Below are 12,089 nucleotides of genomic sequence, written 5' to 3'. Positions count from 1 at the left end.
TAACGAAAAAAAAAACAGCTAATTGAGCTTTCAAGTGACAGTGGGCTTAAAATGCAATTCCACGATCATGGTTTGGCTCGATTCTGGATCTCGCCTTCAGTGAAAAGTGAATTTCCCGAATTATCTGAAGCATTGAAAATCATCATGCAGTTTTTTACAACTTATCTTTGTGAGAAAGGATTTTCATTGCTTCTTCAAATAAAACAAAACACAGAAATCGTTTTTGTGTGTGTATGTGTGTGCCAATCTTCGAATGAAGTTGACCAATATTCAGCCAGATATCCAGCAACTCTGCAAGGCCGAGAAGCTCATCCATCTCATTAAAAGTAAATAGTAACATAATTATATCATATTATTTATTTGTTTAATAAAAATTAAAACTTTGTTCAATGATGATATACTTTTAATCGTTTACTTGCAATTTTTTTTAAGGTTACACGGTGATCAGCATTCATATTTAGAATTTAGGAACAGCCGGCAAAGGTTGGTCATTTGGTAGAGCCTCTGCTACTAATTGCTCAGTTAAGTAAGTTTGAGTGCAGTTAGTAGTTGGAAGGGGAACAATCGTTCGATGCTGGCACACTCTCCCTCGATGAGTCTTTGGACTCCCTGGAATTGTCAAATAATAATAATAATAAAAAAAAACACACATGTTGAAAACATTATTTTACTGATTAATAATAAAATAATAACTTGATGTTTCGACCCCTGTATTGAGGTCATCATCAGAAGGATACATGTGTATAAGAACCAAGCTACATGCTTGCACTCTATACAGGTAAATTACATCTGCGTTGTTAACTAATCTTTTTTCTTAGCCTGTCCTCTAGTGATAAAAAAAAAAAAAAATCCTCACATACTAGGATTCTTCTGGATTTGTACAGTACGGGTTGCTATTGAATTTTCAGGAAAACAAAACAAAACAAAACAAAAAAAAAACACTTCACCAAGTCTTCTTGTATTGAGATTTTTCTTCGTGGTTGCTATGAAGGTTGCAGATGGGTCCTCCACATTCTTGGAATGGTTAGACCATTTTTATTCAGATTCGGATCATGTTTGAGCATTTCACATGCTTCTATGTAGGATTTTAGTCTTATGTTGTCTCAGTGCTTAGCAGAGATGGAGGAAGACTGTCCGTTGTAATGATATAACCTTTTCATGTAGTACTATCATAATATCCTACACCCTCCCTTGAGGGTACATATCAGGAATTTGATGATAATGTTCATCATGATGAACAGCAACAAATTTAACAGTCTGGCTAAAGTAATATAAGTGCAGGATATCTGAAAAACAGCCATATCATTTCAGTTAAGTAGGCACTCCACTGGTCACTCATTCTTCTGAATACTACTCTCTGGTTTCTGTCTGTCAGTCACCTTCCTTTCCATGCTACCAGCTTCTTATCTATTCCATCAGCTCCAACTTATATAACAGTTTTCTATGTGGTATTTATGCTGCCAAATGCTTTGACAAAATATAGAAGTACCATAGCGCAATTTTTTACTTTATCCAACTTAAATGTCACTATTAAAAAAATGCAAGCAAATTACTCAGATAGTCTACTTTTCACCAAGCACCGACCTCCAGCAGAGTGGATAGGAATCTGATTTTATTATCAGATTCCTATCCACTCATTCTTGAATTCTGCCTTTAACCAATTTTTCTAATACCCAACCACCACTCCTCAGATAGTAATCAGTCTGTAATTTGCTATTTCTGTCTTGGAGGCTGCTTTACATAATAGCACTATCTTGTTATTTTTCCACTCTTGGAATCTTGCCAGAGCTGACACTTAAATTAAACAGCTTGGTTAAAGACACTGCCAGTTCTCTTGCACATTCTCATAGCCTAAAGACTAACATCCCATCCAATTCCACTGCCTGTATTTACACTGATCTCTCAATATGCTGAGCACCTCTACTTCATTTACCTCAATTCTCACCTTGGTCTCTGTTGCAACATCCATTTAAAGATATTACAGTTGCAATATGTAACTGTAATATCTTTAAATGGATGATACACCTTTGCAAAGTGATCGCTAGTAACTCAACTATTTCTTGTACTAGAATTTACTAATTCTGTCAAATTAGGCTACATTAAAGTTATCCTTCAATAATCACATAACTGTTATATAGCAAAATAACGCTAAGATTTCATTTGATCTATTCAGCTAATTCCTCTCATAATCTGATTTTTCTTTCCTTACCATGCTGTGCTAGTATACTTTACACTGCTAATATCAGCACAGTCACATTTTCTGTTATATTCCTTTTGCAATGTTTTTGATTATTATTATTATCTTCCAGTTCCTGCTTAAAGATGTGATTCATCCATTTAACTCCTGAATAGTTTATCCACTTGGCCCTAGGCATGCATTCTAATACCACTCTCCTCAGGCAACCCATGATATTTCCATAACTTTTGTTATAAAATAACTGAAATGCTGACAGTCACATAGCAACAACAACCAATTCCACAATGAATCCACATTTCCAAGTGAAAAATCTATTCCTCTTATTCTACCACCTCTAGCCAAGTGCTGAAATATTTCGAAGGCATTAATCTTTTAGTAACTTAAATGTCTATCATATCCCTTCTTTTCTGCCCATCAACTAACTTTTGCAACCTTTAATTTGTGGGTTGCAACCCCGCACACTTCACCTCTGAATCATCTTCACTACTTCCTCATCCCCAAGAAATCCAGATGCTGCGATCCCTAGCTGTATCAAAATCTTATAAAGAGATGAACTTCTTTATCTTTGCTTGTGTGTTCTTCAGTAACCAAGTAATCCTATGAGCTACCTTGACCATTTTTGCAAATGCCCTCTGAATTCAACTTCCTATCACCAACATTCCAAATCCCCAACTTCATCAATTTCCTGGATATAGTATCATCAATGTAGTGCACATTACATTGATGAAGTTCCACTACATTCCAAAATGATGGGATTCAATTTGGAATGTAGTATTTAACAATTAACTTTACACTTTATGACATCCAAGTAGCACACACAATTATCGTTTGCCCACACTTTCAGCCTATTTAACTCATCCTGCAAACTTTGTACATTACCTTGATTAACAATTACACTACCCAATTATCCATCAGCAAACAAATGAATATTTCCCTTCAATCATTTCCTATATTATTATTATTATATGATACCTCCAAGGAGTCCAAAGACTTATCGAGGGAGGGCACCTACTCTACAACTCTCTGTCTTCACCACTCACTCCATGAACTACAGTGAACCACATTATCTACACCAACACTATCTATTGCCCACCACTAGTATTTTCACAATCACAAACATCCATGGCAGGATTTGAACCCACAGCCTTTTGGCTGGAGAGCAAATATGCTAACCTCTCGGTCAACCAGGTTGCACATTATCTATGTACAAATTAAACAATGTTATAATAGATTTAGTTTAATCCTTTATCCCAGTGAGAGCAAACAAAGTTTGCGCCTGAAAATATCTTCAGGACTAAATATAGTGTTGTACTATCTTATCCAGTAAGTAGTGCAACACCAAGGCAACTCGTGGCAAAGGTGGAGCAAGCTACCAGGCACTTCTAACCCAGTATCTCCCATAATGCAAAACACATTTCCTATGTGGATATGTATACTGTTATGCATTAGCTTGTTATGCGGTAGCTTGCTCCACCTTTGCCACGAGTTGCCTTGGTGTTGCACTACTTACTGGATAAGATAGTACAACACTATATTTAGTCCTGAAGATATTTTCAGGCGCAAACTTTGTTTGCTCTCACTGGGATAAAGGATTAAACTAAATCTATTATAGTCTAACCTAGTGATAAATAAATTTTCAACATCTTTCTCTAAATCCAGAGTAATTTTTAAAAAAAGGTGATAAACCTTTTGGCAACTCCCATAGGCACAGATGACTTGCTACTGCTTCTGCCTGGTATCTCCAGCTCTGGGCCTGGCTCCCACTGAAGAGACCTCAATAAAGGTCGAAACTAGTCTGGGTAGATGGCCAATCCCTTTAATGCATAACAGTATACATATCCACATAGGAAATGTGTTTTGCATTATGGGAGATACTGGGTTAGAAGTGCCTGGTAGCTTGCTCCACCTTTGCCACGAGTTGCCTTGGTGTTGCACTACTTACTGGATAAGATAGTACAACACTATAGTATATTTATATTTATATATATATTTATATTTATATATATATATTTATATATATATATATATTTATATTTAGTCCTGAAGATATTTTCAGGCGCAAACTTTGTTTGCTCTCACTGGGATAAAGGATTAAACTAAATCTATTATAGTCTAACCTAGTGATAAATAAATTTTCAACAAATTAAACAATGATTCAAGTATTGTGGTACATCACTAGTCACCTGCTTTCTCCTGGTCTCTGCTCCTTAATATACTACTTTTTGATATCTGTCCATCATCCCTCTTGTATCCATATCACGAGTTTCATATCCATTTCATACAATCTTTCAGAATGCTCCTATAGGAAACAACATAACAATATACAGAACATGAACTAGTTGATGATAATTTTCTCTGTTTAGCTACAACATTATCCTCCAATTAACTTTTCCAAAAATATAATGCTCATTTCAGGAATGCTGCTGATATGCAGTACTCGCAGAATAATTTGAATAGGCTGGAATTGTAGGCATGGGAAAATGGGTGTCAGTTCAATCTCAGTAAATGCAAAGTCATTCACTTCGGTACGATTAGATATCCACTATCGTATTATATTGGTGGGATTATGCTTGAAGAAACTGATAAGGTTAGGGATCTCGGAGTGTTAGTAGATAGAAAGTTGAAGCTCAGAGGTCATGTGCCAAAGATTGCAAAATACAACTCAAAAGATAATTGCAATGCTGAAATGAACCTTCACACGTAAAGATAAGGATGTCATTTTGCCTCTTTACAAGGCCTTGATAAGACCTCACTTAAACTATTTTGTGCAGGTCTGGTCTCCTGTTTCCGTTGTGATTCTGATATTGTGATACTGCAGAGTTTGATGGATAGAAGAAGGAGGGGTGATATGATCGAGACTTTTAAACTGTTGAGAGGTGGTTACAGGGTTGACACTGGGGATTTCTTTCGCTTGGTTGAACAGCGGGAAGGAGTCATGACAAGGGGCCATCCCTGGAAGTTACGAAAGGAAACTGTGAGAAAGAGGGTGAGGAGTGGTTTTTTGCATGGAGGCTGGTTGAACCATGGAATGCATTACCTGATGGAGTGGTGAGAGCGAAACAGTTAATGCATTTAAGGAGTGGTATGATAGACTTTGTGTTTCCTAGGAGGGACCTCCCTCGATGAGTCTTGATAGACTTGTGTTTCTTAGAAAGGCACTCCCACGATGAGTCTTTTGACTCCATGGAGGCCTGAATAATAATAATATGGTGGAGAGAGTGCAAAGGAGAGTGTCAAAAATTATATCAGGATTGTAGAATACAGATTATGAAAACAGATTGAGAATTTGTAGACTGCAGGCACTAGCAAACAGGAGAAAGAGGGGGCGATATGATTGAGACTTGTTGGAAGTTTTTTCAACAGTATCTCAGTATCACCTCTCGGTCTGGCTCCCACTGACGAGACCTGAATAAAAATCGAAACTAGTCTGGGTAGTGACCCTTCCCATAATGCATAGCATTATACATACCTTTAAGGATATGTGCTTTGCATTATAGGATACTAAGGCAAGTGATGTGAAGTCATTAACTTCTATATATGAGTTGCCCAAGTCCTGATTATATTTCAGGTGCAAACTTTGCTTACACTTGGATAAAGGATTAAACCAAGTATATAATTTCTTGGTATCTTTAATTTATGATTGAGACTTACTTCTTCTTCTTCTTCTTCTGCAGCTTCTCCCACTTAAGTGGGGTCACTGTTTCAATGATTGAGACTTACAAACTTCTGAAAGGGTCATACTGGATTTCAGTTGATGGAATTTTTCAATTTTTCAAGAACAAGAGGGCATCCTTGGAAGCTGATAATGAATGCCACTAAGAAGAGGGCAAGATTTTTCTCTCATAGGTTGGTGTGTAATTGGAATGAATTGTTATTGGATGTTGTGAGTGCAAGCAGTGTGAATGAATTTAAGAATAAGTATGATAGTTGGTCCGTGTAGTATGTGGCCTCCCTCGATGAGTCCCAACTCCCTGGAGGTCTCTCTTAATAAAAATAATTCAAGATGAGGCAGATAACATAATGTAAAATTTATTCACTTACCAATTCCACAATCAAGTCGATGAAAAGCATAAAAAATAAAAAAATAATAAAAAACTCGTGGAATACATTCTAAAATTTACCCCACTGATACTTTTATATAACTAGAAATTTCACCATTACAGTGAATGATTTATTATTATTATTATTTTTGACATCTCCAGGGAGTCCACAGACTCATCGAGGGAGAGTGTGCCGACAGCATCGAACGATTGTTCCCCTTCCAACTACTAACCGCGCTCAAACTTACTTAACTGAGCCATTAGTAGCAGAGGCTCTACCAATCGACCAACATTTGAGTTGTAATTTCCTGTAATCTAAAATTCCTGTAATCACTTCCCAAAAGAACAATTTCTCGGCGTTGAATGGGCCATGAAATAATGATAAATAAATAAAATTACGCTAACAGACCTGTAACAACTTTAGTCTCCTTACAAATTATTTCGTTTACTAAACACATATCTTGCTACGGACTACACTAGGTCAACAACGTATATATTCCAGTGTTTAAGACAGACATTCAATTGCAGTTGTTTTGAGTGATACATATTTAGATAATATATGCTACTTGCCATGGAGCCGTCGATAAAAAAGTATCTGTAAAGGATTAAAGCCTTGTGTTATCGTCCCCAAAAAACTTATTACAGTTCTGCTATGCACGGGTTGCATTATTAACACTTCGTTATTATGAGAAGAGAAAGAAATCAAGAAAGATATGTAGACGTTTCCTGTAATCTAATTTGCATTATAGGTTGTGCAGTAATTTTCCTTCCTCAAGGAAGATTCTAACTGCGTAATCGTTTATAGAAACTTATATGCTGTATAAGATTCAATTTCTAGTGCCATATAGCACATCACTTTTTAGAACAGAACACAAAACACACATGCTTAGATTAGCACGCTAAACTCATGTTTGCCACTAGCGATTTTCAAATGGTGGTGTGAATGATGAAAACCAGATTACAAGGATGTCTGTTTCTTTCTTCTTCTTTTTTTTTTTTTTTAATTAAATAATGGTGCGAGAAACATAATACTAGGTCTGCAGAAGAAAGACGTAAATTTTGGTTGCCAAACTAGAACTTTCCTCTAAGCTTTTTTTTCCTTAAGCGATTTTCAAAAGGCGATATGAATGACTAAGCAAAAAACAAGGATATATTATTATTATTACGTGATTCCTCCAGGGAGTCCGGATACTCATCGGTATGAAGAAACAAAAAACCAGAAAACATGTTATGTAATGTATAATGAATGGAGTGAGTGTAGTCTGTATGGAAGCGGCATTTATTTAATAATAATATGTTCTGTAGCGCAATTGGAAGAATAACAACACATTATGCACCTCTATTGAAAATGGCGACAGTTCGATTCTTGTTAAAAATGAGAGGATTTTTCCCCCCTCTTCTTCAATTGAAGGCGACTTAGCCGAACTTATACGTAGGATGATTTTTTTTTTCTCCCGGTAACTCGGGTTTTTCTGCCGCATACAGACAGATCGGTGAGAACACACACAGGCAATTTACAGAAAAAAATACTGATGGTGGACAGTAGATGGCGTTGTGTTGTTGGATTGAGCGATGGAAAGAGTTGCAGAGTAGAGTGCCCTCCTTCGATGAGTCCTTGGACCTTATAGGTGTACTTAAATAATAATAACAGCGACGATTAGAAAAATAAATTTTCGTCAGGCACGCCAGCCTGGCTGGCCGAGTGGTTAGCATATCCGCTCTCCAGCCAAATGGCTGCGGGTTCGAATTCCGCCATGGGCATGGATGTTTGTGATTGTCTGTGGAAATAGTAGTGATGGTGGTCGACGGTAGATGGCGTTGGTGTAGTTGCGGTCAGTTGGTGGATTATCTCCACCACTCAGGTGGAGACAAAGTTGTAGAGCAGGTGCCCTCCCTCGATGAGTCTTTGGACTCCCTAGAGGTGTCAAATAATAATGATAATAATGCCACAGAAAGGTACTCAGCTAACGAGGAGACGAGGAGTTGAGGATGAAAACTTACCGATTTCCATAAAAAAAAAGTTTACCGTTTTTCAAGTTGGTGAGTTAGCTGGTTTCATATGAGGGGCAGGGTTTTTATGAGGATAAAAAACTAGAGTTTCCTCCCGGAAACTCGAATTTTTTATCCTGCAAACCAGCCACAAGAAAACATGCAATTAACAGACATAAAACGCTGGCCTCATTACCTTAGTTGTTTCTGTTGTAATGCAGAAAACAACTGCAAATAAATATAAAAAATACATTAATATTCTACTCATTTTTTATTTCTAAAAGGAGAAGGAAAAACTACTTAAGTTTAAGTTGGAAATTTGTTAGTTTTTCTATCTTCACATTCCTCATCTGAAAAAAAAAACATAAAAGGTTAGTGTGATCTCTGACCAGGGGATAGGTGAAAGTGAGATGCGTATAAGATGACATGGTGCCATTTGTGTTTCTAATAATCACTGGTTTACTTAAATTAAGGGGATATTAAATCCCACATAGTTTTAAAACCGAATAAGAAACTCAGAGATAAGAATCAGAGAGTTTCTTGCCGAATATAGTGAACTATAAAGTATCGGCGAACACTAGCGTTAGCCAAATGCAAGTGATCCTAGTACATAGTACAATACTGGGCAGCTCGTTGCAAAGGTGGAGGAAGAAGTTCAGATCGCTATTCTTAGGTATTTTCCATAATGTAAAAACACATTTCCTGGGAAATGTATGCTGTTATTACATTATGGAGGGAGGTCACTACCCAGACCGGTTTCAGCCTTTTTTGAAGCTTCATCAGTGAGCAGCTAGACCTAATACCAAAGTGTATAGCGAAGAGAACTTATGTACTTTGCGAACGAGTTTCCCAAACAGGTGCAACCATTAAGTTACTTAAGTATAAAGGGCTAATAAGCTTCATTTCGGCAATGAAAACATTACTTAAATTAAGGGGATATTAAATCCCACATAGTTTTAAAACCGAATAAGAAACTCAGAGATAAGAATCAGAGAGTTTCTGATTCATATCTCTGAGTTTCTTATTCGGTTTTAAAACTATGTGGGATTTAATATCCCCTTAATTTAAGTAATGTTTTCATTGCCGAAATGAAGCTTATTAGCTCTTTATACTTAAGTAACTTAATGGTTGCACCTGTTTGGGAAACTCGTTCGCAAAGTACATAAGTTCTCTTCGCTATGGCGTCTCGCATAGTAGTCTCGCATGACGGTTGTTGTTGTGAAGAATGTTTTTTGATATCAGTGGTGATTAGTGAGTTTTAGATATTGTGAATCTGCTTTCTTTACGGAATAGAAGGTAAGAATTTAACTTTTGATACAATTTTCTGGCCCTAGCCCGTTCTATTCGCCATCATACCTTTCCGAAATATATCTTAATATTTCGTACACAAGAATGGAGAATGTAAACGATATCAAGGACGCCATTCAACAGCTAAACAAAGATATGTCACTTGACATTCTCAAATTCATCCTTAAGAAATTTGATACTGACTACCCTGGCTGCTTGAATCTCTTCACTCAAGTAAATGACACTGAAGATGATGATTTAGACAAAGAAGAGGACATTACACCTGTTCTACCTACAAAGACTCCCCGACAGCGCGATTGTTCTCATGAGGAACAATCTAATAAAAGACGAAGAACATCCGGAGGTGAACTGGAAGATAATGTATCAACTCAACAAAATCAGATCTCCCAAGACAGAAAAGAAAAGGTCCCTCCAGTTATCCTTCGAGACAAAGACAAATGGACCTCAGTCTCAAGATCCCTAGGAGAACATAATATCAATTTTTCCTGGGCAAGAAATACGGAAGAGGGTGTAAAGATCCACCCTACCACTGTCACCGATTATCGCTTGATGACCAAATTGTTTGACAACTCCAAACTGTCCTTCCACACCTTTGCGCGAGCAAGCGAGAAGAACTTAAAGGTAGTTCTAAGAGGAGTGGCTGAAGGCATCTCAACTGATGAGATTACAGCTGACCTCATCAATCAAGGACTGACTCCAACCAAAGTCACTAGAATGTTGAGGTCAGATAAAACACCAATGCCACTGGTGTTGGTCGAAATCTCTAATACACAAAAAAGCATCTATGAATTAACGGACATCTGTAAACTTAAAATCACAACCGAACCTCTAAGGAAGAAGGCATCGGCAGGGCAGTGCCACAGATGCCAGAGGTTCGGGCATGCCCAAAAACTGTGCAGAGCTGCATATAGATGCCTAAAATGCGGTGAGGGTCATCAAACCAACTCCTGCACCAAACCCAGGTCGACACCTGCCTGTTGTGCCAACTGTAGAGGACCACACCCCTCTAATTACAAGGGTTGCCTTTTCCATCCAAAAAACCGTGGATCATTAAGAAGTAACCACGCTCCTCCAAGAAATAACACAATGCACATCCAAGAAGTTCGCCCTCCAGAACATATTACCTCACATTCAACAACACAGGAAGGCACTAGACCCTCAACCATGTCCAAATCATATGCAGAAGCGGTAAGAACCCAGACTTCTTCATCACAAGAGCGAACAAGCTCTAATCTCACCTCAACTTAACCTCGTCACTTGCAACAATGCTACATGAATTCAGCAAAGCAAGCACCTCACCATCCTCCAGAAAAAGATTCTACCTAGAAACCCAATCCATATTAACAGCTCTCTATAATGTTTAAAAAATTTAAACCAAATTCTCTCATGATAACAGCATGGAATTCCAATGGCTTAACAAACAAAATTCTCGAGCTGCAAGAATTTACAAAAAGATACAATCCAGACATAATCTTGATCAGTGAATCCCACCTCAGACCATCAAACAATCCAAAACTAAGAGGTTATATTGTATACAGGACAGACAGACTTAACTCTAGTGGAGGTGGAACAGCTATCTGTATCAAAAATTATTTAAGCCACAACTCACTGACCAACCCCCAAATTCTAAACCTTGAGGTGACGGGTGTGGAGGTGCACACAAATAACGCTGGCAAACTCAAAATCTACGCAGCGTACAATCCTCCCAGTACTCCACTATTAACAGCAGACTTAGACTCCATCCTCGGCTCCACAGATTCCATAATCATAGCTGGAGACCTTAACTCTAAACATACGGCTTGGTTCAGTTCGTCAATCAACACCAAAGGCCGTACCTTATACAACTACACATTACTCAACTCATCAATAGTAGCTGGACCCACTGAGCCCACCCACTACAGCCCTTCAGGAAGTTCTGATGTATTAGACACAGTTATCCTCAGAAACATCAAATATCAATACCAGCTGGAGACAGTAGAAGAGCTTAACTCAGATCATAATCCCATCCTACTCAGGTTAGGACTTCAAGACCAACTCTCTCCCCATCATTCTTTCATACCATGGGACAAGCTCTCTAAGGTTCTTCCAATTCACATCAGTCCTCCCCCTGTCATTCGTAAAAAAGAAGAAATAGATCAAGCTGTAAACAACTTAACTAGGCAAATCAACACAGCAATAGCATCAGTCACTCAAACCACTGTCTTCCACGCTTCTAAGATCCCAGAAGAGATAATGGACCTGATTAGAGCCAAAAAAACAAGGCCAGAAAGCGATATCACAAGACCAGAGCCCCGCAGGACAAAGCAACCTTAAACACTTTGAACAGACAGGTTCGAGAAGCCCTCCAGGTCCACAGGAACTCCAAATGGGAAACCAAACTGAAAGAAATCAACCCAGAAGATAACTCCATGTGGAAGTTTGTAAAATCTCTTCGTACCAAAAGACAACCACTTTCCCCTTTAAAGACCAATCTTGGAGTTGCACACATAGATGAAGAAAAAGCAGAAGCCCTAATTGACAATTTGGAAAATCAATGCAGCCCATCTCATGCAAAC

The 12,089-nt window shown here is 37.9% G+C and overlaps 1 protein-coding gene across 1 annotated transcript in view; it reads right to left on the bottom strand.

Annotated features, from left to right (window-relative positions):
• Positions 1–4,447, bottom strand: part of l(2)k14505 (ATP synthase mitochondrial F1 complex assembly factor 2 homolog l(2)k14505) — a 116,990-nt gene extending 112,543 nt beyond the window's left edge. The window contains exon 1 of the mRNA XM_090407318.1: positions 4,381–4,447. The gene's annotated coding sequence lies outside the window, so the exon portion shown is untranslated. The remainder of the gene's footprint in view (positions 1–4,380) is intronic.
• Positions 4,448–12,089: the final 7,642 nt, after the last annotated feature.

This window comes from Typopeltis vanoorti, chromosome 17 (genome assembly GCF_054136105.1).
Source record: "Typopeltis vanoorti isolate ZY-2024b chromosome 17, IOZ_Tvanoo_1.0, whole genome shotgun sequence".
NCBI classification, from domain to species: Eukaryota; Metazoa; Arthropoda; class Arachnida; order Uropygi; family Thelyphonidae; genus Typopeltis; species Typopeltis vanoorti.
This window is presented reverse-complemented; position numbering and strand designations above follow the sequence as displayed.